Source organism: Anomaloglossus baeobatrachus, unplaced genomic scaffold, assembly GCF_048569485.1.
Source record: "Anomaloglossus baeobatrachus isolate aAnoBae1 unplaced genomic scaffold, aAnoBae1.hap1 Scaffold_3251, whole genome shotgun sequence".
Classification (NCBI taxonomy): Eukaryota; Metazoa; Chordata; class Amphibia; order Anura; family Aromobatidae; genus Anomaloglossus; species Anomaloglossus baeobatrachus.
This window is the reverse complement of record NW_027442641.1, coordinates 34,584-61,106: the sequence shown is the minus strand read 5'-3', so window position 1 is coordinate 61,106 and position 26,523 is coordinate 34,584. Positions and strand designations below refer to the sequence as shown.

General features: G+C 46.9%; 15 non-coding genes and 2 pseudogenes across 15 annotated transcripts; all 17 read left to right on the top strand.

Annotated features, from left to right (window-relative positions):
• Nucleotides 1–1,705: 1,705 nt before the first annotated feature.
• Nucleotides 1,706–1,909, top strand: LOC142270203 (U2 spliceosomal RNA; annotated as a pseudogene).
• Nucleotides 1,910–3,296: 1,387 nt separating this feature from the next.
• Nucleotides 3,297–3,487, top strand: LOC142270237 (U2 spliceosomal RNA). Its single transcript, XR_012735569.1, has one exon. It is a non-coding gene; the product is annotated as a U2 spliceosomal RNA (small nuclear RNA).
• A 1,387-nt stretch (nt 3,488–4,874) lies between these two features.
• Nucleotides 4,875–5,065, top strand: LOC142270236 (U2 spliceosomal RNA). The gene has a single exon (XR_012735568.1). It is a non-coding gene; the product is annotated as a U2 spliceosomal RNA (small nuclear RNA).
• Nucleotides 5,066–6,452: 1,387 nt separating this feature from the next.
• Nucleotides 6,453–6,643, top strand: LOC142270235 (U2 spliceosomal RNA). Its single transcript, XR_012735567.1, has one exon. It is a non-coding gene; the product is annotated as a U2 spliceosomal RNA (small nuclear RNA).
• A 1,387-nt stretch (nt 6,644–8,030) lies between these two features.
• On the top strand, nt 8,031–8,221 carry LOC142270234 (U2 spliceosomal RNA). The gene has a single exon (XR_012735566.1). It is a non-coding gene; the product is annotated as a U2 spliceosomal RNA (small nuclear RNA).
• A 1,387-nt stretch (nt 8,222–9,608) lies between these two features.
• LOC142270233 (U2 spliceosomal RNA) lies at nt 9,609–9,799 on the top strand. The gene has a single exon (XR_012735565.1). It is a non-coding gene; the product is annotated as a U2 spliceosomal RNA (small nuclear RNA).
• Nucleotides 9,800–11,186: 1,387 nt separating this feature from the next.
• Nucleotides 11,187–11,377, top strand: LOC142270231 (U2 spliceosomal RNA). Its single transcript, XR_012735564.1, has one exon. It is a non-coding gene; the product is annotated as a U2 spliceosomal RNA (small nuclear RNA).
• A 1,387-nt stretch (nt 11,378–12,764) lies between these two features.
• On the top strand, nt 12,765–12,955 carry LOC142270230 (U2 spliceosomal RNA). The gene has a single exon (XR_012735563.1). It is a non-coding gene; the product is annotated as a U2 spliceosomal RNA (small nuclear RNA).
• A 1,387-nt stretch (nt 12,956–14,342) lies between these two features.
• LOC142270229 (U2 spliceosomal RNA) lies at nt 14,343–14,533 on the top strand. The gene has a single exon (XR_012735562.1). It is a non-coding gene; the product is annotated as a U2 spliceosomal RNA (small nuclear RNA).
• Nucleotides 14,534–15,920: 1,387 nt separating this feature from the next.
• Nucleotides 15,921–15,992, top strand: LOC142270205 (U2 spliceosomal RNA; annotated as a pseudogene).
• A 345-nt stretch (nt 15,993–16,337) lies between these two features.
• LOC142270200 (U2 spliceosomal RNA) lies at nt 16,338–16,533 on the top strand. The gene has a single exon (XR_012735538.1). It is a non-coding gene; the product is annotated as a U2 spliceosomal RNA (small nuclear RNA).
• A 1,387-nt stretch (nt 16,534–17,920) lies between these two features.
• Nucleotides 17,921–18,111, top strand: LOC142270227 (U2 spliceosomal RNA). The gene has a single exon (XR_012735560.1). It is a non-coding gene; the product is annotated as a U2 spliceosomal RNA (small nuclear RNA).
• A 1,387-nt stretch (nt 18,112–19,498) lies between these two features.
• Nucleotides 19,499–19,689, top strand: LOC142270196 (U2 spliceosomal RNA). Its single transcript, XR_012735535.1, has one exon. It is a non-coding gene; the product is annotated as a U2 spliceosomal RNA (small nuclear RNA).
• Nucleotides 19,690–21,076: 1,387 nt separating this feature from the next.
• On the top strand, nt 21,077–21,267 carry LOC142270226 (U2 spliceosomal RNA). Its single transcript, XR_012735559.1, has one exon. It is a non-coding gene; the product is annotated as a U2 spliceosomal RNA (small nuclear RNA).
• Nucleotides 21,268–22,654: 1,387 nt separating this feature from the next.
• Nucleotides 22,655–22,845, top strand: LOC142270225 (U2 spliceosomal RNA). Its single transcript, XR_012735558.1, has one exon. It is a non-coding gene; the product is annotated as a U2 spliceosomal RNA (small nuclear RNA).
• A 1,387-nt stretch (nt 22,846–24,232) lies between these two features.
• On the top strand, nt 24,233–24,423 carry LOC142270224 (U2 spliceosomal RNA). Its single transcript, XR_012735557.1, has one exon. It is a non-coding gene; the product is annotated as a U2 spliceosomal RNA (small nuclear RNA).
• Nucleotides 24,424–25,810: 1,387 nt separating this feature from the next.
• On the top strand, nt 25,811–26,001 carry LOC142270197 (U2 spliceosomal RNA). The gene has a single exon (XR_012735536.1). It is a non-coding gene; the product is annotated as a U2 spliceosomal RNA (small nuclear RNA).
• The last annotated feature ends 522 nt before the right edge of the window (nt 26,002–26,523 follow it).

Genomic DNA, 26,523 nt, shown 5'->3' with positions numbered 1-26,523 from the left:
CCTCTGTCACCTCTTCTTTTTGTTTGTGTTATAGAACTCTTTGCAGAGGCTATCCGGCGGAATGGAGAGATCAGAGGGATCACCGCACCAGGACCAGAACGCTTCGAGGTCAAGTGCTCGCTCTACATGGACGACGTGACCGTCTTCTGCGCGGACCGGCGCTCAGTCGACACCCTCGTCCAGACCTGTGAGACCTTCGGACGGGCTTCGGGAGCCAAAGTCAACTGCGGGAAGTCGGAAGCCATGCTCTTCGGGGACTGGCAGCCGGCCTCTTCCGCCCCCTTCCCTTTCAGCATCCAGCCGGATTTCATCAAGGTTCTTGGAGTCTGGTTCGGGAAGGAAGGAGCAGCCCTCAAGTCCTGGGAGGAACGCTTGACCAAGATCACCCAACGGATCGGTCTGTGGAGCCTCAGACGCCTCACCTGTGAGGGCAAAGCACTGGTCCTGCGTAACGAGGTACTGCCCGTGCTGCAGTACACGGCCCAGGCCTGGCCCCCCCTTGCCACCGTGTGCAGGGCCATTACCAGGACGGTGTTTCGTTTTGTCTGGGGATCCAAGATGGACAGAGTAAAGCGGAGCATCATGTACAAGGATCCTCGCAAGGGTGGGAAGGGCGTACCCGATATCCCCACCCTCCTGCGATCCTCCTTCGTATGTGACTGCGTTCGCCGAACTCTGCGAGTCAAGAGAGGTTCCGCGGGTGGGTCCATGTCTCGCTTCTTCCTGCTCCCCCTTTGGAGACGGTTAGGCTGGGACAAGTGGGACAGCTCCTTCCCCTACAACTGGACGGCGCCATGGTTCTACGGAGACGTGGTTCGGTTTGTGAGGGAACACCAACTGGAGGGACTCAAGCCTGATTTGTGGAAGCCAAAGACTATCCACAAACTCATCAGAGCCAAGGACGAAATGGAGAACATTCCAGGACTTCATCACGACACACTGGAGACTGTTTGGACAAACGTGTCATCGGCTGGATTGACCAACGGGCACAAGGACTTGTCATGGATGGCGATACAGGGCGGACTGCCCGTCCGGTCATTCATGCACGCCCGGAACCTGTGCAAAACCCGGTACTGCCCAAGGTGCCCCTTCGTGGAGGAAACATCGCTGCACGCCTTTTGGGACTGCCGTTTCGCACAGCGCCTGTTGGTTGCCCTGGAGGATGACCTGAGGAACTCCGTCCCCAGAGGGAGCCTATCGTACCATTCCGTACTTTATGGACTCTTCCCTGGGACTCACACCGTTGGAGCCATCCAGGAGGCTTGGCGTCTTATGAACTGCTTTAAGGACGCTATTTGGGTCGCCAGGAACCGGCTCATCTTGAAGAGGGAGAGGATGTCTATCCAGGATTGCCGCAGGCTGATCCACAGCCTGCTCAGAGACTATTCCATCATGGACAGTCCGGACGACAGCGCCGAGGAGGAGGTTTAGACCTCTTCCATGCCCCCTCCCTCCTTTTCCCGTTATGTGCGTCTTTCAATAAAGCTTCGGGCCTGTGATTCCCCCACCCTATCCCCCTTTTCCCCTACCCCCATCCCCCAATCGCCGGTTCGTCGTTATTTATTGTCTAACTTTTTCTTTCAGCTTGAGTGTTATGGATAAGCATAGGAGTGTGATGTATAGTTTAGTGCGTCGTACTCTATGGCTATGTAAGAAGGATTGTATAGTTCTGTGTGTACGGGGCTGCGGCACTGTACACGGTTTGTTACCTTTTTGTGAGTAGTGCATGATAATAAAGATGCTGTTAAATCAAAAATCTGTTCTTATCAGTTTAATATCTGATACGTCCCCTATCTGGGGACCATATATTAAATGGATTTTTAGAACAGGGAGATGGAAAAAGAGCTTGCTCTGTCCACTCCACGCATTGACCTGGTATTGCAGTACCTCCAGGAACGGTGCACCCCTTCTTAACCCAGTTTCCAAAAGCAGAACTCAATTCACCTGATTCATATTAGCCCGATTTAATGAATTGGAAGAAAGCATACGTCTTCATATGCACCTCAATTTGGCCCATTCACTTTTCACACTTCCTCCTTTTGTTTTTTATCTTTCACACTTTTGACTTTCTTTATTCATCCAAATAGCAAACTCATCACCACTCAACCTGACCAACTCGGCTATGTCCCCGTGCTGCAGTTCTCTGTCTTATCTAGATCATTTGCAATTGAATGGAATAGATCCCTTTTGGACAAAGTGGATTCACCTGCTGCTGCAGTGACCACAGGTGTGATAACATCTAGAATTGGCATCTGGTGCGATCTCTCCGCTTCCACTCCAAAGAAAGTTACCTGTTTATTCCTATCATGCATTGGTTTTTGGGGTTTTCTTTGAGTAATGATGATCTCTTTAGTAGTCTGTTGGCGCCCTCTCCTGGAGGAATAGTTTGCTTGCTCTTGGACATTCTAAAAGAGAGGTCATGATAGACATTGAGCTTCTGAGCTCAATTGGGGACAGTCATGGGTGATGAATGTTTGCAACCTACTGCGAAGCCTCATACCGCAATATAAGGAACGTCAAATACTAAGAAAGGGCGGCCTATGAAAGAATTACTACTTTCAATAAGTACACTTAAACGGCTAATTGGGAATAGAAAAACTGTAAAAAGCCCTCTGAGAAAGCCCCCCTCTAACCTTTGATAGTAAGCTTTTCTGTAGTCTGCCTGTTGATGTATTTTCCGTTTGAACTGTGCACAACATGAAGAGACGGAACACTGGCGGCTTGTCACAATGCCCCCCGATGACATCACAATAGCGCTGCTGCCTAGAAAACAAGCTGCGCAGAAGAAGTTGTTCTTTGGGTGGGAGGGTGGGCTAGTGGAAGGAGGGGGCAATCTCTTTTTTTCCCGGGTGGTAGGGGGATGACAGGAGAAGGGAAGCGGGTGGTGAGAAAGGTACAGAGGGCAGGGTTTGGGGGCTGGGAAGGAAAGGGAAAAGATTAGGGTTTGGGGATGATGAAAGGGCTTTCTACGGGTAAGGATGGCAAAGGGTGGCAGTGACGGAAAGTCAGGCAACCTGTCCTGTCCGTCTTTTTGTATCGTGAATTGGAAAGACTGCAAGGGGGAGGGGAGTTGCTTGCGCCCTAAAGGAGGAGTTATTCAGATTCATTGCAGTGGGCGGCGGCTGCAAAACGCACCATTCTTCTTGTTTTGGCTCTGCAAAGCAGCCTTTTCAAGGGTTGGCTTGGGTGACAAAATGTCTTGTGTAGGCGTGGGTTTGTCTCCCTCTCGCTCTCTCTCCCTAAGATGTGTCCGGCATAGGCCAGGGTGCCACTCGAGGCCCAAACCAATTCTGGTTATCGCTTCTCGGCCTTTTGGCTAAGATCAAGTGTAGTATCTGTTCTTATCAGTTTAATATCTGATACGTCCCCTATCTGGGGACCATATATTAAATGGATTTTTAGAACAGGGAGATGGAAAAAGAGCTTGCTCTGTCCACTCCACGCATTGACCTGGTATTGCAGTACCTCCAGGAACGGTGCACCCCTTCTTAACCCAGTTTCCAAAAGCAGAACTCAATTCACCTGATTCATATTAGCCCGATTTAATGAATTGGAAGAAAGCATACGTCTTCATATGCACCTCAATTTGGCCCATTCACTTTTCACACTTCCTCCTTTTGTTTTTTATCTTTCACACTTTTGACTTTCTTTATTCATCCAAATAGCAAACTCATCACCACTCAACCTGACCAACTCGGCTATGTCCCCGTGCTGCAGTTCTCTGTCTTATCTAGATCATTTGCAATTGAATGGAATAGATCCCTTTTGGACAAAGTGGATTCACCTGCTGCTGCAGTGACCACAGGTGTGATAACATCTAGAATTGGCATCTGGTGCGATCTCTCCGCTTCCACTCCAAAGAAAGTTACCTGTTTATTCCTATCATGCATTGGTTTTTGGGGTTTTCTTTGAGTAATGATGATCTCTTTAGTAGTCTGTTGGCGCCCTCTCCTGGAGGAATAGTTTGCTTGCTCTTGGACATTCTAAAAGAGAGGTCATGATAGACATTGAGCTTCTGAGCTCAATTGGGGACAGTCATGGGTGATGAATGTTTGCAACCTACTGCGAAGCCTCATACCGCAATATAAGGAACGTCAAATACTAAGAAAGGGCGGCCTATGAAAGAATTACTACTTTCAATAAGTACACTTAAACGGCTAATTGGGAATAGAAAAACTGTAAAAAGCCCTCTGAGAAAGCCCCCCTCTAACCTTTGATAGTAAGCTTTTCTGTAGTCTGCCTGTTGATGTATTTTCCGTTTGAACTGTGCACAACATGAAGAGACGGAACACTGGCGGCTTGTCACAATGCCCCCCGATGACATCACAATAGCGCTGCTGCCTAGAAAACAAGCTGCGCAGAAGAAGTTGTTCTTTGGGTGGGAGGGTGGGCTAGTGGAAGGAGGGGGCAATCTCTTTTTTTCCCGGGTGGTAGGGGGATGACAGGAGAAGGGAAGCGGGTGGTGAGAAAGGTACAGAGGGCAGGGTTTGGGGGCTGGGAAGGAAAGGGAAAAGATTAGGGTTTGGGGATGATGAAAGGGCTTTCTACGGGTAAGGATGGCAAAGGGTGGCAGTGACGGAAAGTCAGGCAACCTGTCCTGTCCGTCTTTTTGTATCGTGAATTGGAAAGACTGCAAGGGGGAGGGGAGTTGCTTGCGCCCTAAAGGAGGAGTTATTCAGATTCATTGCAGTGGGCGGCGGCTGCAAAACGCACCATTCTTCTTGTTTTGGCTCTGCAAAGCAGCCTTTTCAAGGGTTGGCTTGGGTGACAAAATGTCTTGTGTAGGCGTGGGTTTGTCTCCCTCTCGCTCTCTCTCCCTAAGATGTGTCCGGCATAGGCCAGGGTGCCACTCGAGGCCCAAACCAATTCTGGTTATCGCTTCTCGGCCTTTTGGCTAAGATCAAGTGTAGTATCTGTTCTTATCAGTTTAATATCTGATACGTCCCCTATCTGGGGACCATATATTAAATGGATTTTTAGAACAGGGAGATGGAAAAAGAGCTTGCTCTGTCCACTCCACGCATTGACCTGGTATTGCAGTACCTCCAGGAACGGTGCACCCCTTCTTAACCCAGTTTCCAAAAGCAGAACTCAATTCACCTGATTCATATTAGCCCGATTTAATGAATTGGAAGAAAGCATACGTCTTCATATGCACCTCAATTTGGCCCATTCACTTTTCACACTTCCTCCTTTTGTTTTTTATCTTTCACACTTTTGACTTTCTTTATTCATCCAAATAGCAAACTCATCACCACTCAACCTGACCAACTCGGCTATGTCCCCGTGCTGCAGTTCTCTGTCTTATCTAGATCATTTGCAATTGAATGGAATAGATCCCTTTTGGACAAAGTGGATTCACCTGCTGCTGCAGTGACCACAGGTGTGATAACATCTAGAATTGGCATCTGGTGCGATCTCTCCGCTTCCACTCCAAAGAAAGTTACCTGTTTATTCCTATCATGCATTGGTTTTTGGGGTTTTCTTTGAGTAATGATGATCTCTTTAGTAGTCTGTTGGCGCCCTCTCCTGGAGGAATAGTTTGCTTGCTCTTGGACATTCTAAAAGAGAGGTCATGATAGACATTGAGCTTCTGAGCTCAATTGGGGACAGTCATGGGTGATGAATGTTTGCAACCTACTGCGAAGCCTCATACCGCAATATAAGGAACGTCAAATACTAAGAAAGGGCGGCCTATGAAAGAATTACTACTTTCAATAAGTACACTTAAACGGCTAATTGGGAATAGAAAAACTGTAAAAAGCCCTCTGAGAAAGCCCCCCTCTAACCTTTGATAGTAAGCTTTTCTGTAGTCTGCCTGTTGATGTATTTTCCGTTTGAACTGTGCACAACATGAAGAGACGGAACACTGGCGGCTTGTCACAATGCCCCCCGATGACATCACAATAGCGCTGCTGCCTAGAAAACAAGCTGCGCAGAAGAAGTTGTTCTTTGGGTGGGAGGGTGGGCTAGTGGAAGGAGGGGGCAATCTCTTTTTTTCCCGGGTGGTAGGGGGATGACAGGAGAAGGGAAGCGGGTGGTGAGAAAGGTACAGAGGGCAGGGTTTGGGGGCTGGGAAGGAAAGGGAAAAGATTAGGGTTTGGGGATGATGAAAGGGCTTTCTACGGGTAAGGATGGCAAAGGGTGGCAGTGACGGAAAGTCAGGCAACCTGTCCTGTCCGTCTTTTTGTATCGTGAATTGGAAAGACTGCAAGGGGGAGGGGAGTTGCTTGCGCCCTAAAGGAGGAGTTATTCAGATTCATTGCAGTGGGCGGCGGCTGCAAAACGCACCATTCTTCTTGTTTTGGCTCTGCAAAGCAGCCTTTTCAAGGGTTGGCTTGGGTGACAAAATGTCTTGTGTAGGCGTGGGTTTGTCTCCCTCTCGCTCTCTCTCCCTAAGATGTGTCCGGCATAGGCCAGGGTGCCACTCGAGGCCCAAACCAATTCTGGTTATCGCTTCTCGGCCTTTTGGCTAAGATCAAGTGTAGTATCTGTTCTTATCAGTTTAATATCTGATACGTCCCCTATCTGGGGACCATATATTAAATGGATTTTTAGAACAGGGAGATGGAAAAAGAGCTTGCTCTGTCCACTCCACGCATTGACCTGGTATTGCAGTACCTCCAGGAACGGTGCACCCCTTCTTAACCCAGTTTCCAAAAGCAGAACTCAATTCACCTGATTCATATTAGCCCGATTTAATGAATTGGAAGAAAGCATACGTCTTCATATGCACCTCAATTTGGCCCATTCACTTTTCACACTTCCTCCTTTTGTTTTTTATCTTTCACACTTTTGACTTTCTTTATTCATCCAAATAGCAAACTCATCACCACTCAACCTGACCAACTCGGCTATGTCCCCGTGCTGCAGTTCTCTGTCTTATCTAGATCATTTGCAATTGAATGGAATAGATCCCTTTTGGACAAAGTGGATTCACCTGCTGCTGCAGTGACCACAGGTGTGATAACATCTAGAATTGGCATCTGGTGCGATCTCTCCGCTTCCACTCCAAAGAAAGTTACCTGTTTATTCCTATCATGCATTGGTTTTTGGGGTTTTCTTTGAGTAATGATGATCTCTTTAGTAGTCTGTTGGCGCCCTCTCCTGGAGGAATAGTTTGCTTGCTCTTGGACATTCTAAAAGAGAGGTCATGATAGACATTGAGCTTCTGAGCTCAATTGGGGACAGTCATGGGTGATGAATGTTTGCAACCTACTGCGAAGCCTCATACCGCAATATAAGGAACGTCAAATACTAAGAAAGGGCGGCCTATGAAAGAATTACTACTTTCAATAAGTACACTTAAACGGCTAATTGGGAATAGAAAAACTGTAAAAAGCCCTCTGAGAAAGCCCCCCTCTAACCTTTGATAGTAAGCTTTTCTGTAGTCTGCCTGTTGATGTATTTTCCGTTTGAACTGTGCACAACATGAAGAGACGGAACACTGGCGGCTTGTCACAATGCCCCCCGATGACATCACAATAGCGCTGCTGCCTAGAAAACAAGCTGCGCAGAAGAAGTTGTTCTTTGGGTGGGAGGGTGGGCTAGTGGAAGGAGGGGGCAATCTCTTTTTTTCCCGGGTGGTAGGGGGATGACAGGAGAAGGGAAGCGGGTGGTGAGAAAGGTACAGAGGGCAGGGTTTGGGGGCTGGGAAGGAAAGGGAAAAGATTAGGGTTTGGGGATGATGAAAGGGCTTTCTACGGGTAAGGATGGCAAAGGGTGGCAGTGACGGAAAGTCAGGCAACCTGTCTTGTCCGTCTTTTTGTATCGTGAATTGGAAAGACTGCAAGGGGGAGGGGAGTTGCTTGCGCCCTAAAGGAGGAGTTATTCAGATTCATTGCAGTGGGCGGCGGCTGCAAAACGCACCATTCTTCTTGTTTTGGCTCTGCAAAGCAGCCTTTTCAAGGGTTGGCTTGGGTGACAAAATGTCTTGTGTAGGCGTGGGTTTGTCTCCCTCTCGCTCTCTCTCCCTAAGATGTGTCCGGCATAGGCCAGGGTGCCACTCGAGGCCCAAACCAATTCTGGTTATCGCTTCTCGGCCTTTTGGCTAAGATCAAGTGTAGTATCTGTTCTTATCAGTTTAATATCTGATACGTCCCCTATCTGGGGACCATATATTAAATGGATTTTTAGAACAGGGAGATGGAAAAAGAGCTTGCTCTGTCCACTCCACGCATTGACCTGGTATTGCAGTACCTCCAGGAACGGTGCACCCCTTCTTAACCCAGTTTCCAAAAGCAGAACTCAATTCACCTGATTCATATTAGCCCGATTTAATGAATTGGAAGAAAGCATACGTCTTCATATGCACCTCAATTTGGCCCATTCACTTTTCACACTTCCTCCTTTTGTTTTTTATCTTTCACACTTTTGACTTTCTTTATTCATCCAAATAGCAAACTCATCACCACTCAACCTGACCAACTCGGCTATGTCCCCGTGCTGCAGTTCTCTGTCTTATCTAGATCATTTGCAATTGAATGGAATAGATCCCTTTTGGACAAAGTGGATTCACCTGCTGCTGCAGTGACCACAGGTGTGATAACATCTAGAATTGGCATCTGGTGCGATCTCTCCGCTTCCACTCCAAAGAAAGTTACCTGTTTATTCCTATCATGCATTGGTTTTTGGGGTTTTCTTTGAGTAATGATGATCTCTTTAGTAGTCTGTTGGCGCCCTCTCCTGGAGGAATAGTTTGCTTGCTCTTGGACATTCTAAAAGAGAGGTCATGATAGACATTGAGCTTCTGAGCTCAATTGGGGACAGTCATGGGTGATGAATGTTTGCAACCTACTGCGAAGCCTCATACCGCAATATAAGGAACGTCAAATACTAAGAAAGGGCGGCCTATGAAAGAATTACTACTTTCAATAAGTACACTTAAACGGCTAATTGGGAATAGAAAAACTGTAAAAAGCCCTCTGAGAAAGCCCCCCTCTAACCTTTGATAGTAAGCTTTTCTGTAGTCTGCCTGTTGATGTATTTTCCGTTTGAACTGTGCACAACATGAAGAGACGGAACACTGGCGGCTTGTCACAATGCCCCCCGATGACATCACAATAGCGCTGCTGCCTAGAAAACAAGCTGCGCAGAAGAAGTTGTTCTTTGGGTGGGAGGGTGGGCTAGTGGAAGGAGGGGGCAATCTCTTTTTTTCCCGGGTGGTAGGGGGATGACAGGAGAAGGGAAGCGGGTGGTGAGAAAGGTACAGAGGGCAGGGTTTGGGGGCTGGGAAGGAAAGGGAAAAGATTAGGGTTTGGGGATGATGAAAGGGCTTTCTACGGGTAAGGATGGCAAAGGGTGGCAGTGACGGAAAGTCAGGCAACCTGTCCTGTCCGTCTTTTTGTATCGTGAATTGGAAAGACTGCAAGGGGGAGGGGAGTTGCTTGCGCCCTAAAGGAGGAGTTATTCAGATTCATTGCAGTGGGCGGCGGCTGCAAAACGCACCATTCTTCTTGTTTTGGCTCTGCAAAGCAGCCTTTTCAAGGGTTGGCTTGGGTGACAAAATGTCTTGTGTAGGCGTGGGTTTGTCTCCCTCTCGCTCTCTCTCCCTAAGATGTGTCCGGCATAGGCCAGGGTGCCACTCGAGGCCCAAACCAATTCTGGTTATCGCTTCTCGGCCTTTTGGCTAAGATCAAGTGTAGTATCTGTTCTTATCAGTTTAATATCTGATACGTCCCCTATCTGGGGACCATATATTAAATGGATTTTTAGAACAGGGAGATGGAAAAAGAGCTTGCTCTGTCCACTCCACGCATTGACCTGGTATTGCAGTACCTCCAGGAACGGTGCACCCCTTCTTAACCCAGTTTCCAAAAGCAGAACTCAATTCACCTGATTCATATTAGCCCGATTTAATGAATTGGAAGAAAGCATACGTCTTCATATGCACCTCAATTTGGCCCATTCACTTTTCACACTTCCTCCTTTTGTTTTTTATCTTTCACACTTTTGACTTTCTTTATTCATCCAAATAGCAAACTCATCACCACTCAACCTGACCAACTCGGCTATGTCCCCGTGCTGCAGTTCTCTGTCTTATCTAGATCATTTGCAATTGAATGGAATAGATCCCTTTTGGACAAAGTGGATTCACCTGCTGCTGCAGTGACCACAGGTGTGATAACATCTAGAATTGGCATCTGGTGCGATCTCTCCGCTTCCACTCCAAAGAAAGTTACCTGTTTATTCCTATCATGCATTGGTTTTTGGGGTTTTCTTTGAGTAATGATGATCTCTTTAGTAGTCTGTTGGCGCCCTCTCCTGGAGGAATAGTTTGCTTGCTCTTGGACATTCTAAAAGAGAGGTCATGATAGACATTGAGCTTCTGAGCTCAATTGGGGACAGTCATGGGTGATGAATGTTTGCAACCTACTGCGAAGCCTCATACCGCAATATAAGGAACGTCAAATACTAAGAAAGGGCGGCCTATGAAAGAATTACTACTTTCAATAAGTACACTTAAACGGCTAATTGGGAATAGAAAAACTGTAAAAAGCCCTCTGAGAAAGCCCCCCTCTAACCTTTGATAGTAAGCTTTTCTGTAGTCTGCCTGTTGATGTATTTTCCGTTTGAACTGTGCACAACATGAAGAGACGGAACACTGGCGGCTTGTCACAATGCCCCCCGATGACATCACAATAGCGCTGCTGCCTAGAAAACAAGCTGCGCAGAAGAAGTTGTTCTTTGGGTGGGAGGGTGGGCTAGTGGAAGGAGGGGGCAATCTCTTTTTTTCCCGGGTGGTAGGGGGATGACAGGAGAAGGGAAGCGGGTGGTGAGAAAGGTACAGAGGGCAGGGTTTGGGGGCTGGGAAGGAAAGGGAAAAGATTAGGGTTTGGGGATGATGAAAGGGCTTTCTACGGGTAAGGATGGCAAAGGGTGGCAGTGACGGAAAGTCAGGCAACCTGTCCTGTCCGTCTTTTTGTATCGTGAATTGGAAAGACTGCAAGGGGGAGGGGAGTTGCTTGCGCCCTAAAGGAGGAGTTATTCAGATTCATTGCAGTGGGCGGCGGCTGCAAAACGCACCATTCTTCTTGTTTTGGCTCTGCAAAGCAGCCTTTTCAAGGGTTGGCTTGGGTGACAAAATGTCTTGTGTAGGCGTGGGTTTGTCTCCCTCTCGCTCTCTCTCCCTAAGATGTGTCCGGCATAGGCCAGGGTGCCACTCGAGGCCCAAACCAATTCTGGTTATCGCTTCTCGGCCTTTTGGCTAAGATCAAGTGTAGTATCTGTTCTTATCAGTTTAATATCTGATACGTCCCCTATCTGGGGACCATATATTAAATGGATTTTTAGAACAGGGAGATGGAAAAAGAGCTTGCTCTGTCCACTCCACGCATTGACCTGGTATTGCAGTACCTCCAGGAACGGTGCACCCCTTCTTAACCCAGTTTCCAAAAGCAGAACTCAATTCACCTGATTCATATTAGCCCGATTTAATGAATTGGAAGAAAGCATACGTCTTCATATGCACCTCAATTTGGCCCATTCACTTTTCACACTTCCTCCTTTTGTTTTTTATCTTTCACACTTTTGACTTTCTTTATTCATCCAAATAGCAAACTCATCACCACTCAACCTGACCAACTCGGCTATGTCCCCGTGCTGCAGTTCTCTGTCTTATCTAGATCATTTGCAATTGAATGGAATAGATCCCTTTTGGACAAAGTGGATTCACCTGCTGCTGCAGTGACCACAGGTGTGATAACATCTAGAATTGGCATCTGGTGCGATCTCTCCGCTTCCACTCCAAAGAAAGTTACCTGTTTATTCCTATCATGCATTGGTTTTTGGGGTTTTCTTTGAGTAATGATGATCTCTTTAGTAGTCTGTTGGCGCCCTCTCCTGGAGGAATAGTTTGCTTGCTCTTGGACATTCTAAAAGAGAGGTCATGATAGACATTGAGCTTCTGAGCTCAATTGGGGACAGTCATGGGTGATGAATGTTTGCAACCTACTGCGAAGCCTCATACCGCAATATAAGGAACGTCAAATACTAAGAAAGGGCGGCCTATGAAAGAATTACTACTTTCAATAAGTACACTTAAACGGCTAATTGGGAATAGAAAAACTGTAAAAAGCCCTCTGAGAAAGCCCCCCTCTAACCTTTGATAGTAAGCTTTTCTGTAGTCTGCCTGTTGATGTATTTTCCGTTTGAACTGTGCACAACATGAAGAGACGGAACACTGGCGGCTTGTCACAATGCCCCCCGATGACATCACAATAGCGCTGCTGCCTAGAAAACAAGCTGCGCAGAAGAAGTTGTTCTTTGGGTGGGAGGGTGGGCTAGTGGAAGGAGGGGGCAATCTCTTTTTTTCCCGGGTGGTAGGGGGATGACAGGAGAAGGGAAGCGGGTGGTGAGAAAGGTACAGAGGGCAGGGTTTGGGGGCTGGGAAGGAAAGGGAAAAGATTAGGGTTTGGGGATGATGAAAGGGCTTTCTACGGGTAAGGATGGCAAAGGGTGGCAGTGACGGAAAGTCAGGCAACCTGTCCTGTCCGTCTTTTTGTATCGTGAATTGGAAAGACTGCAAGGGGGAGGGGAGTTGCTTGCGCCCTAAAGGAGGAGTTATTCAGATTCATTGCAGTGGGCGGCGGCTGCAAAACGCACCATTCTTCTTGTTTTGGCTCTGCAAAGCAGCCTTTTCAAGGGTTGGCTTGGGTGACAAAATGTCTTGTGTAGGCGTGGGTTTGTCTCCCTCTCGCTCTCTCTCCCTAAGATGTGTCCGGCATAGGCCAGGGTGCCACTCGAGGCCCAAACCAATTCTGGTTATCGCTTCTCGGCCTTTTGGCTAAGATCAAGTGTAGTATCTGTTCTTATCAGTTTAATATCTGATACGTCCCCTATCTGGGGACCATATATTAAATGGATTTTTAGAACAGGGAGATGGAAAAAGAGCTTGCTCTGTCCACTCCACGCATTGACCTGGTATTGCAGTACCTCCAGGAACGGTGCACCCCTTCTTAACCCAGTTTCCAAAAGCAGAACTCAATTCACCTGATTCATATTAGCCCGATTTAATGAATTGGAAGAAAGCATACGTCTTCATATGCACCTCAATTTGGCCCATTCACTTTTCACACTTCCTCCTTTTGTTTTTTATCTTTCACACTTTTGACTTTCTTTATTCATCCAAATAGCAAACTCATCACCACTCAACCTGACCAACTCGGCTATGTCCCCGTGCTGCAGTTCTCTGTCTTATCTAGATCATTTGCAATTGAATGGAATAGATCCCTTTTGGACAAAGTGGATTCACCTGCTGCTGCAGTGACCACAGGTGTGATAACATCTAGAATTGGCATCTGGTGCGATCTCTCCGCTTCCACTCCAAAGAAAGTTACCTGTTTATTCCTATCATGCATTGGTTTTTGGGGTTTTCTTTGAGTAATGATGATCTCTTTAGTAGTCTGTTGGCGCCCTCTCCTGGAGGAATAGTTTGCTTGCTCTTGGACATTCTAAAAGAGAGGTCATGATAGACATTGAGCTTCTGAGCTCAATTGGGGACAGTCATGGGTGATGAATGTTTGCAACCTACTGCGAAGCCTCATACCGCAATATAAGGAACGTCAAATACTAAGAAAGGGCGGCCTATGAAAGAATTACTACTTTCAATAAGTACACTTAAACGGCTAATTGGGAATAGAAAAACTGTAAAAAGCCCTCTGAGAAAGCCCCCCTCTAACCTTTGATAGTAAGCTTTTCTGTAGTCTGCCTGTTGATGTATTTTCCGTTTGAACTGTGCACAACATGAAGAGACGGAACACTGGCGGCTTGTCACAATGCCCCCCGATGACATCACAATAGCGCTGCTGCCTAGAAAACAAGCTGCGCAGAAGAAGTTGTTCTTTGGGTGGGAGGGTGGGCTAGTGGAAGGAGGGGGCAATCTCTTTTTTTCCCGGGTGGTAGGGGGATGACAGGAGAAGGGAAGCGGGTGGTGAGAAAGGTACAGAGGGCAGGGTTTGGGGGCTGGGAAGGAAAGGGAAAAGATTAGGGTTTGGGGATGATGAAAGGGCTTTCTACGGGTAAGGATGGCAAAGGGTGGCAGTGACGGAAAGTCAGGCAACCTGTCCTGTCCGTCTTTTTGTATCGTGAATTGGAAAGACTGCAAGGGGGAGGGGAGTTGCTTGCGCCCTAAAGGAGGAGTTATTCAGATTCATTGCAGTGGGCGGCGGCTGCAAAACGCACCATTCTTCTTGTTTTGGCTCTGCAAAGCAGCCTTTTCAAGGGTTGGCTTGGGTGACAAAATGTCTTGTGTAGGCGTGGGTTTGTCTCCCTCTCGCTCTCTCTCCCTAAGATGTGTCCGGCATAGGCCAGGGTGCCACTCGAGGCCCAAACCAATTCTGGTTATCGCTTCTCGGCCTTTTGGCTAAGATCAAGTGTAGTATCTGTTCTTATCAGTTTAATATCTGATACGTCCCCTATCTGGGGACCATATATTAAATGGATTTTTAGAACAGGGAGATGGAAAAAGAGCTTGCTCTGTCCACTCCACGCATTGACCTGGTATTGCAGTACCTCCAGGAACGGTGCACCCCTTCTTAACCCAGTTTCCAAAAGCAGAACTCAATTCACCTGATTCATATTAGCCCGATTTAATGAATTGGAAGAAAGCATACGTCTTCATATGCACCTCAATTTGGCCCATTCACTTTTCACACTTCCTCCTTTTGTTTTTTATCTTTCACACTTTTGACTTTCTTTATTCATCCAAATAGCAAACTCATCACCACTCAACCTGACCAACTCGGCTATGTCCCCGTGCTGCAGTTCTCTGTCTTATCTAGATCATTTGCAATTGAATGGAATAGATCCCTTTTGGACAAAGTGGATTCACCTGCTGCTGCAGTGACCACAGGTGTGATAACATCTAGAATTGGCATCTGGTGCGATCTCTCCGCTTCCACTCCAAAGAAAGTTACCTGTTTATTCCTATCATGCATTGGTTTTTGGGGTTTTCTTTGAGTAATGATGATCTCTTTAGTAGTCTGTTGGCGCCCTCTCCTGGAGGAATAGTTTGCTTGCTCTTGGACATTCTAAAAGAGAGGTCATGATAGACATTGAGCTTCTGAGCTCAATTGGGGACAGTCATGGGTGATGAATGTTTGCAACCTACTGCGAAGCCTCATACCGCAATATAAGGAACGTCAAATACTAAGAAAGGGCGGCCTATGAAAGAATTACTACTTTCAATAAGTACACTTAAACGGCTAATTGGGAATAGAAAAACTGTAAAAAGCCCTCTGAGAAAGCCCCCCTCTAACCTTTGATAGTAAGCTTTTCTGTAGTCTGCCTGTTGATGTATTTTCCGTTTGAACTGTGCACAACATGAAGAGACGGAACACTGGCGGCTTGTCACAATGCCCCCCGATGACATCACAATAGCGCTGCTGCCTAGAAAACAAGCTGCGCAGAAGAAGTTGTTCTTTGGGTGGGAGGGTGGGCTAGTGGAAGGAGGGGGCAATCTCTTTTTTTCCCGGGTGGTAGGGGGATGACAGGAGAAGGGAAGCGGGTGGTGAGAAAGGTACAGAGGGCAGGGTTTGGGGGCTGGGAAGGAAAGGGAAAAGATTAGGGTTTGGGGATGATGAAAGGGCTTTCTACGGGTAAGGATGGCAAAGGGTGGCAGTGACGGAAAGTCAGGCAACCTGTCCTGTCCGTCTTTTTGTATCGTGAATTGGAAAGACTGCAAGGGGGAGGGGAGTTGCTTGCGCCCTAAAGGAGGAGTTATTCAGATTCATTGCAGTGGGCGGCGGCTGCAAAACGCACCATTCTTCTTGTTTTGGCTCTGCAAAGCAGCCTTTTCAAGGGTTGGCTTGGGTGACAAAATGTCTTGTGTAGGCGTGGGTTTGTCTCCCTCTCGCTCTCTCTCCCTAAGATGTGTCCGGCATAGGCCAGGGTGCCACTCGAGGCCCAAACCAATTCTGGTTATCGCTTCTCGGCCTTTTGGCTAAGATCAAGTGTAGTATCTGGTCCGGGTCAGCTTCGGCTGAGAAACCAACACCCGGTTGGAGGTCTGGGTCAGCTTCGGCTGAGAAACCAACACCCGGTTGGAGGTCCGGTTAGCCTTGGGCTGAGAAACCAACACCGGTTGACGGTCCGGGCAGTTTCGGCTGCGAAACCATCAACTAGTAGCTCTCTACTCCACTTGGGTAAGATGCCTGGGTGGACGCTGGGAGCAACGACAAGGCTCAACCAGGCTTCGGCTTGGGGGAGCACCGAAGATCCCTGACCCTTGCTGTGGCCTTCTGGCTCGGAGGGACGGGGTTGATTTTTGGGGACCCTCTCCTCACGGTGGGGTCCACACGAATCCTAGCCTTTGCACTGTTTTTGGTGTGACTTCGGTCATACATTTTTTGTGGTGCTTTGGAAAGCTTCATTAAATCAAAATCTGTTCTTATCAGTTTAATATCTGATACGTCCCCTATCTGGGGACCATATATTAAATGGATTTTTAGAACAGGGAGATGGAAAAAGAGCTTGCTCTGTCCACTCCACGCATTGACCTGGTATTGCAGTACCTCCAGGAACGGTGCACCCCTTCTTAACCCAGTTTCCAAAAGCAGAACTCAATTCACCTGATTCATATTAGCCCGATTTAATGAATTGGAAGAAAGCATACGTCTTCATATGCACCTCAATTTGGCCCATTCACTTTTCACACTTCCTCCTTTTGTTTTTTATCTTTCACACTTTTGACTTTCTTTATTCATCCAAATAGCAAACTCATCACCACTCAACCTGACCAACTCGGCTATGTCCCCGTGCTGCAGTTCTCTGTCTTATCTAGATCATTTGCAATTGAATGGAATAGATCCCTTTTGGACAAAGTGGATTCACCTGCTGCTGCAGTGACCACAGGTGTGATAACATCTAGAATTGGCATCTGGTGCGATCTCTCCGCTTCCACTCCAAAGAAAGTTACCTGTTTATTCCTATCATGCATTGGTTTTTGGGGTTTTCTTTGAGTAATGATGATCTCTTTAGTAGTCTGTTGGCGCCCTCTCCTGGAGGAATAGTTTGCTTGCTCTTGGACATTCTAAAAGAGAGGTCATGATAGACATTGAGCTTCTGAGCTCAATTGGGGACAGTCATGGGTGATGAATGTTTGCAACCTACTGCGAAGCCTCATACCGCAATATAAGGAACGTCAAATACTAAGAAAGGGCGGCCTATGAAAGAATTACTACTTTCAATAAGTACACTTAAACGGCTAATTGGGAATAGAAAAACTGTAAAAAGCCCTCTGAGAAAGCCCCCCTCTAACCTTTGATAGTAAGCTTTTCTGTAGTCTGCCTGTTGATGTATTTTCCGTTTGAACTGTGCACAACATGAAGAGACGGAACACTGGCGGCTTGTCACAATGCCCCCCGATGACATCACAATAGCGCTGCTGCCTAGAAAACAAGCTGCGCAGAAGAAGTTGTTCTTTGGGTGGGAGGGTGGGCTAGTGGAAGGAGGGGGCAATCTCTTTTTTTCCCGGGTGGTAGGGGGATGACAGGAGAAGGGAAGCGGGTGGTGAGAAAGGTACAGAGGGCAGGGTTTGGGGGCTGGGAAGGAAAGGGAAAAGATTAGGGTTTGGGGATGATGAAAGGGCTTTCTACGGGTAAGGATGGCAAAGGGTGGCAGTGACGGAAAGTCAGGCAACCTGTCCTGTCCGTCTTTTTGTATCGTGAATTGGAAAGACTGCAAGGGGGAGGGGAGTTGCTTGCGCCCTAAAGGAGGAGTTATTCAGATTCATTGCAGTGGGCGGCGGCTGCAAAACGCACCATTCTTCTTGTTTTGGCTCTGCAAAGCAGCCTTTTCAAGGGTTGGCTTGGGTGACAAAATGTCTTGTGTAGGCGTGGGTTTGTCTCCCTCTCGCTCTCTCTCCCTAAGATGTGTCCGGCATAGGCCAGGGTGCCACTCGAGGCCCAAACCAATTCTGGTTATCGCTTCTCGGCCTTTTGGCTAAGATCAAGTGTAGTATCTGTTCTTATCAGTTTAATATCTGATACGTCCCCTATCTGGGGACCATATATTAAATGGATTTTTAGAACAGGGAGATGGAAAAAGAGCTTGCTCTGTCCACTCCACGCATTGACCTGGTATTGCAGTACCTCCAGGAACGGTGCACCCCTTCTTAACCCAGTTTCCAAAAGCAGAACTCAATTCACCTGATTCATATTAGCCCGATTTAATGAATTGGAAGAAAGCATACGTCTTCATATGCACCTCAATTTGGCCCATTCACTTTTCACACTTCCTCCTTTTGTTTTTTATCTTTCACACTTTTGACTTTCTTTATTCATCCAAATAGCAAACTCATCACCACTCAACCTGACCAACTCGGCTATGTCCCCGTGCTGCAGTTCTCTGTCTTATCTAGATCATTTGCAATTGAATGGAATAGATCCCTTTTGGACAAAGTGGATTCACCTGCTGCTGCAGTGACCACAGGTGTGATAACATCTAGAATTGGCATCTGGTGCGATCTCTCCGCTTCCACTCCAAAGAAAGTTACCTGTTTATTCCTATCATGCATTGGTTTTTGGGGTTTTCTTTGAGTAATGATGATCTCTTTAGTAGTCTGTTGGCGCCCTCTCCTGGAGGAATAGTTTGCTTGCTCTTGGACATTCTAAAAGAGAGGTCATGATAGACATTGAGCTTCTGAGCTCAATTGGGGACAGTCATGGGTGATGAATGTTTGCAACCTACTGCGAAGCCTCATACCGCAATATAAGGAACGTCAAATACTAAGAAAGGGCGGCCTATGAAAGAATTACTACTTTCAATAAGTACACTTAAACGGCTAATTGGGAATAGAAAAACTGTAAAAAGCCCTCTGAGAAAGCCCCCCTCTAACCTTTGATAGTAAGCTTTTCTGTAGTCTGCCTGTTGATGTATTTTCCGTTTGAACTGTGCACAACATGAAGAGACGGAACACTGGCGGCTTGTCACAATGCCCCCCGATGACATCACAATAGCGCTGCTGCCTAGAAAACAAGCTGCGCAGAAGAAGTTGTTCTTTGGGTGGGAGGGTGGGCTAGTGGAAGGAGGGGGCAATCTCTTTTTTTCCCGGGTGGTAGGGGGATGACAGGAGAAGGGAAGCGGGTGGTGAGAAAGGTACAGAGGGCAGGGTTTGGGGGCTGGGAAGGAAAGGGAAAAGATTAGGGTTTGGGGATGATGAAAGGGCTTTCTACGGGTAAGGATGGCAAAGGGTGGCAGTGACGGAAAGTCAGGCAACCTGTCCTGTCCGTCTTTTTGTATCGTGAATTGGAAAGACTGCAAGGGGGAGGGGAGTTGCTTGCGCCCTAAAGGAGGAGTTATTCAGATTCATTGCAGTGGGCGGCGGCTGCAAAACGCACCATTCTTCTTGTTTTGGCTCTGCAAAGCAGCCTTTTCAAGGGTTGGCTTGGGTGACAAAATGTCTTGTGTAGGCGTGGGTTTGTCTCCCTCTCGCTCTCTCTCCCTAAGATGTGTCCGGCATAGGCCAGGGTGCCACTCGAGGCCCAAACCAATTCTGGTTATCGCTTCTCGGCCTTTTGGCTAAGATCAAGTGTAGTATCTGTTCTTATCAGTTTAATATCTGATACGTCCCCTATCTGGGGACCATATATTAAATGGATTTTTAGAACAGGGAGATGGAAAAAGAGCTTGCTCTGTCCACTCCACGCATTGACCTGGTATTGCAGTACCTCCAGGAACGATGCACCCCTTCTTAACCCAGTTTCCAAAAGCAGAACTCAATTCACCTGATTCATATTAGCCCGATTTAATGAATTGGAAGAAAGCATACGTCTTCATATGCACCTCAATTTGGCCCATTCACTTTTCACACTTCCTCCTTTTGTTTTTTATCTTTCACACTTTTGACTTTCTTTATTCATCCAAATAGCAAACTCATCACCACTCAACCTGACCAACTCGGCTATGTCCCCGTGCTGCAGTTCTCTGTCTTATCTAGATCATTTGCAATTGAATGGAATAGATCCCTTTTGGACAAAGTGGATTCACCTGCTGCTGCAGTGACCACAGGTGTGATAACATCTAGAATTGGCATCTGGTGCGATCTCTCCGCTTCCACTCCAAAGAAAGTTACCTGTTTATTCCTATCATGCATTGGTTTTTGGGGTTTTCTTTGAGTAATGATGATCTCTTTAGTAGTCTGTTGGCGCCCTCTCCTGGAGGAATAGTTTGCTTGCTCTTGGACATTCTAAAAGAGAGGTCATGATAGACATTGAGCTTCTGAGCTCAATTGGGGACAGTCATGGGTGATGAATGTTTGCAACCTACTGCGAAGCCTCATACCGCAATATAAGGAACGTCAAATACTAAGAAAGGGCGGCCTATGAAAGAATTACTACTTTCAATAAGTACACTTAAACGGCTAATTGGGAATAGAAAAACTGTAAAAAGCCCTCTGAGAAAGCCCCCCTCTAACCTTTGATAGTAAGCTTTTCTGTAGTCTGCCTGTTGATGTATTTTCCGTTTGAACTGTGCACAACATGAAGAGACGGAACACTGGCGGCTTGTCACAATGCCCCCCGATGACATCACAATAGCGCTGCTGCCTAGAAAACAAGCTGCGCAGAAGAAGTTGTTCTTTGGGTGGGAGGGTGGGCTAGTGGAAGGAGGGGGCAATCTCTTTTTTTCCCGGGTGGTAGGGGGATGACAGGAGAAGGGAAGCGGGTGGTGAGAAAGGTACAGAGGGCAGGGTTTGGGGGCTGGGAAGGAAAGGGAAAAGATTAGGGTTTGGGGATGATGAAAGGGCTTTCTACGGGTAAGGATGGCAAAGGGTGGCAGTGACGGAAAGTCAGGCAACCTGTCCTGTCCGTCTTTTTGTATCGTGAATTGGAAAGACTGCAAGGGGGAGGGGAGTTGCTTGCGCCCTAAAGGAGGAGTTATTCAGATTCATTGCAGTGGGCGGCGGCTGCAAAACGCACCATTCTTCTTGTTTTGGCTCTGCAAAGCAGCCTTTTCAAGGGTTGGCTTGGGTGACAAAATGTCTTGTGTAGGCGTGGGTTTGTCTCCCTCTCGCTCTCTCTCCCTAAGATGTGTCCGGCATAGGCCAGGGTGCCACTCGAGGCCCAAACCAATTCTGGTTATCGCTTCTCGGCCTTTTGGCTAAGATCAAGTGTAGTATCTGTTCTTATCAGTTTAATATCTGATACGTCCCCTATCTGGGGACCATATATTAAATGGATTTTTAGAACAGGGAGATGGAAAAAGAGCTTGCTCTGTCCACTCCACGCATTGACCTGGTATTGCAGTACCTCCAGGAACGGTGCACCCCTTCTTAACCCAGTTTCCAAAAGCAGAACTCAATTCACCTGATTCATATTAGCCCGATTTAATGAATTGGAAGAAAGCATACGTCTTCATATGCACCTCAATTTGGCCCATTCACTTTTCACACTTCCTCCTTTTGTTTTTTATCTTTCACACTTTTGACTTTCTTTATTCATCCAAATAGCAAACTCATCACCACTCAACCTGACCAACTCGGCTATGTCCCCGTGCTGCAGTTCTCTGTCTTATCTAGATCATTTGCAATTGAATGGAATAGATCCCTTTTGGACAAAGTGGATTCACCTGCTGCTGCAGTGACCACAGGTGTGATAACATCTAGAATTGGCATCTGGTGCGATCTCTCCGCTTCCACTCCAAAGAAAGTTACCTGTTTATTCCTATCATGCATTGGTTTTTGGGGTTTTCTTTGAGTAATGATGATCTCTTTAGTAGTCTGTTGGCGCCCTCTCCTGGAGGAATAGTTTGCTTGCTCTTGGACATTCTAAAAGAGAGGTCATGATAGACATTGAGCTTCTGAGCTCAATTGGGGACAGTCATGGGTGATGAATGTTTGCAACCTACTGCGAAGCCTCATACCGCAATATAAGGAACGTCAAATACTAAGAAAGGGCGGCCTATGAAAGAATTACTACTTTCAATAAGTACACTTAAACGGCTAATTGGGAATAGAAAAACTGTAAAAAGCCCTCTGAGAAAGCCCCCCTCTAACCTTTGATAGTAAGCTTTTCTGTAGTCTGCCTGTTGATGTATTTTCCGTTTGAACTGTGCACAACATGAAGAGACGGAACACTGGCGGCTTGTCACAATGCCCCCCGATGACATCACAATAGCGCTGCTGCCTAGAAAACAAGCTGCGCAGAAGAAGTTGTTCTTTGGGTGGGAGGGTGGGCTAGTGGAAGGAGGGGGCAATCTCTTTTTTTCCCGGGTGGTAGGGGGATGACAGGAGAAGGGAAGCGGGTGGTGAGAAAGGTACAGAGGGCAGGGTTTGGGGGCTGGGAAGGAAAGGGAAAAGATTAGGGTTTGGGGATGATGAAAGGGCTTTCTACGGGTAAGGATGGCAAAGGGTGGCAGTGACGGAAAGTCAGGCAACCTGTCCTGTCCGTCTTTTTGTATCGTGAATTGGAAAGACTGCAAGGGGGAGGGGAGTTGCTTGCGCCCTAAAGGAGGAGTTATTCAGATTCATTGCAGTGGGCGGCGGCTGCAAAACGCACCATTCTTCTTGTTTTGGCTCTGCAAAGCAGCCTTTTCAAGGGTTGGCTTGGGTGACAAAATGTCTTGTGTAGGCGTGGGTTTGTCTCCCTCTCGCTCTCTCTCCCTAAGATGTGTCCGGCATAGGCCAGGGTGCCACTCGAGGCCCAAACCAATTCTGGTTATCGCTTCTCGGCCTTTTGGCTAAGATCAAGTGTAGTATCTGTTCTTATCAGTTTAATATCTGATACGTCCCCTATCTGGGGACCATATATTAAATGGATTTTTAGAACAGGGAGATGGAAAAAGAGCTTGCTCTGTCCACTCCACGCATTGACCTGGTATTGCAGTACCTCCAGGAACGGTGCACCCCTTCTTAACCCAGTTTCCAAAAGCAGAACTCAATTCACCTGATTCATATTAGCCCGATTTAATGAATTGGAAGAAAGCATACGTCTTCATATGCACCTCAATTTGGCCCATTCACTTTTCACACTTCCTCCTTTTGTTTTTTATCTTTCACACTTTTGACTTTCTTTATTCATCCAAATAGCAAACTCATCACCACTCAACCTGACCAACTCGGCTATGTCCCCGTGCTGCAGTTCTCTGTCTTATCTAGATCATTTGCAATTGAATGGAATAGATCCCTTTTGGACAAAGTGGATTCACCTGCTGCTGCAGTGACCACAGGTGTGATAACATCTAGAATTGGCATCTGGTGCGATCTCTCCGCTTCCACTCCAAAGAAAGTTACCTGTTTATTCCTATCATGCATTGGTTTTTGGGGTTTTCTTTGAGTAATGATGATCTCTTTAGTAGTCTGTTGGCGCCCTCTCCTGGAGGAATAGTTTGCTTGCTCTTGGACATTCTAAAAGAGAGGTCATGATAGACATTGAGCTTCTGAGCTCAATTGGGGACAGTCATGGGTGATGAATGTTTGCAACCTACTGCGAAGCCTCATACCGCAATATAAGGAACGTCAAATACTAAGAAAGGGCGGCCTATGAAAGAATTACTACTTTCAATAAGTACACTTAAACGGCTAATTGGGAATAGAAAAACTGTAAAAAGCCCTCTGAGAAAGCCCCCCTCTAACCTTTGATAGTAAGCTTTTCTGTAGTCTGCCTGTTGATGTATTTTCCGTTTGAACTGTGCACAACATGAAGAGACGGAACACTGGCGGCTTGTCACAATGCCCCCCGATGACATCACAATAGCGCTGCTGCCTAGAAAACAAGCTGCGCAGAAGAAGTTGTTCTTTGGGTGGGAGGGTGGGCTAGTGGAAGGAGGGGGCAATCTCTTTTTTTCCCGGGTGGTAGGGGGATGACAGGAGAAGGGAAGCGGGTGGTGAGAAAGGTACAGAGGGCAGGGTTTGGGGGCTGGGAAGGAAAGGGAAAAGATTAGGGTTTGGGGATGATGAAAGGGCTTTCTACGGGTAAGGATGGCAAAGGGTGGCAGTGACGGAAAGTCAGGCAACCTGTCCTGTCCGTCTTTTTGTATCGTGAATTGGAAAGACTGCAAGGGGGAGGGGAGTTGCTTGCGCCCTAAAGGAGGAGTTATTCAGATTCATTGCAGTGGGCGGCGGCTGCAAAACGCACCATTCTTCTTGTTTTGGCTCTGCAAAGCAGCCTTTTCAAGGGTTGGCTTGGGTGACAAAATGTCTTGTGTAGGCGTGGGTTTGTCTCCCTCTCGCTCTCTCTCCCTAAGATGTGTCCGGCATAGGCCAGGGTGCCACTCGAGGCCCAAACCAATTCTGGTTATCGCTTCTCGGCCTTTTGGCTAAGATCAAGTGTAGTATCTGTTCTTATCAGTTTAATATCTGATACGTCCCCTATCTGGGGACCATATATTAAATGGATTTTTAGAACAGGGAGATGGAAAAAGAGCTTGCTCTGTCCACTCCACGCATTGACCTGGTATTGCAGTACCTCCAGGAACGGTGCACCCCTTCTTAACCCAGTTTCCAAAAGCAGAACTCAATTCACCTGATTCATATTAGCCCGATTTAATGAATTGGAAGAAAGCATACGTCTTCATATGCACCTCAATTTGGCCCATTCACTTTTCACACTTCCTCCTTTTGTTTTTTATCTTTCACACTTTTGACTTTCTTTATTCATCCAAATAGCAAACTCATCACCACTCAACCTGACCAACTCGGCTATGTCCCCGTGCTGCAGTTCTCTGTCTTATCTAGATCATTTGCAATTGAATGGAATAGATCCCTTTTGGACAAAGTGGATTCACCTGCTGCTGCAGTGACCACAGGTGTGATAACATCTAGAATTGGCATCTGGTGCGATCTCTCCGCTTCCACTCCAAAGAAAGTTACCTGTTTATTCCTATCATGCATTGGTTTTTGGGGTTTTCTTTGAGTAATGATGATCTCTTTAGTAGTCTGTTGGCGCCCTCTCCTGGAGGAATAGTTTGCTTGCTCTTGGACATTCTAAAAGAGAGGTCATGATAGACATTGAGCTTCTGAGCTCAATTGGGGACAGTCATGGGTGATGAATGTTTGCAACCTACTGCGAAGCCTCATACCGCAATATAAGGAACGTCAAATACTAAGAAAGGGCGGCCTATGAAAGAATTACTACTTTCAATAAGTACACTTAAACGGCTAATTGGGAATAGAAAAACTGTAAAAAGCCCTCTGAGAAAGCCCCCCTCTAACCTTTGATAGTAAGCTTTTCTGTAGTCTGCCTGTTGATGTATTTTCCGTTTGAACTGTGCACAACATGAAGAGACGGAACACTGGCGGCTTGTCACAATGCCCCCCGATGACATCACAATAGCGCTGCTGCCTAGAAAACAAGCTGCGCAGAAGAAGTTGTTCTTTGGGTGGGAGGGTGGGCTAGTGGAAGGAGGGGGCAATCTCTTTTTTTCCCGGGTGGTAGGGGGATGACAGGAGAAGGGAAGCGGGTGGTGAGAAAGGTACAGAGGGCAGGGTTTGGGGGCTGGGAAGGAAAGGGAAAAGATTAGGGTTTGGGGATGATGAAAGGGCTTTCTACGGGTAAGGATGGCAAAGGGTGGCAGTGACGGAAAGTCAGGCAACCTGTCCTGTCCGTCTTTTTGTATCGTGAATTGGAAAGACTGCAAGGGGGAGGGGAGTTGCTTGCGCCCTAAAGGAGGAGTTATTCAGATTCATTGCAGTGGGCGGCGGCTGCAAAACGCACCATTCTTCTTGTTTTGGCTCTGCAAAGCAGCCTTTTCAAGGGTTGGCTTGGGTGACAAAATGTCTTGTGTAGGCGTGGGTTTGTCTCCCTCTCGCTCTCTCTCCCTAAGATGTGTCCGGCATAGGCCAGGGTGCCACTCGAGGCCCAAACCAATTCTGGTTATCGCTTCTCGGCCTTTTGGCTAAGATCAAGTGTAGTATCTGTTCTTATCAGTTTAATATCTGATACGTCCCCTATCTGGGGACCATATATTAAATGGATTTTTAGAACAGGGAGATGGAAAAAGAGCTTGCTCTGTCCACTCCACACATTGACCTGGTATTGCAGTACCTCCAGGAACGGTGCACCCCTTCTTAACCCAGTTTCCAAAAGCAGAACTCAATTCACCTGATTCATATTAGCCCGATTTAATGAATTGGAAGAAAGCATACGTCTTCATATGCACCTCAATTTGGCCCATTCACTTTTCACACTTCCTCCTTTTGTTTTTTATCTTTCACACTTTTGACTTTCTTTATTCATCCAAATAGCAAACTCATCACCACTCAACCTGACCAACTCGGCTATGTCCCCGTGCTGCAGTTCTCTGTCTTATCTAGATCATTTGCAATTGAATGGAATAGATCCCTTTTGGACAAAGTGGATTCACCTGCTGCTGCAGTGACCACAGGTGTGATAACATCTAGAATTGGCATCTGGTGCGATCTCTCCGCTTCCACTCCAAAGAAAGTTACCTGTTTATTCCTATCATGCATTGGTTTTTGGGGTTTTCTTTGAGTAATGATGATCTCTTTAGTAGTCTGTTGGCGCCCTCTCCTGGAGGAATAGTTTGCTTGCTCTTGGACATTCTAAAAGAGAGGTCATGATAGACATT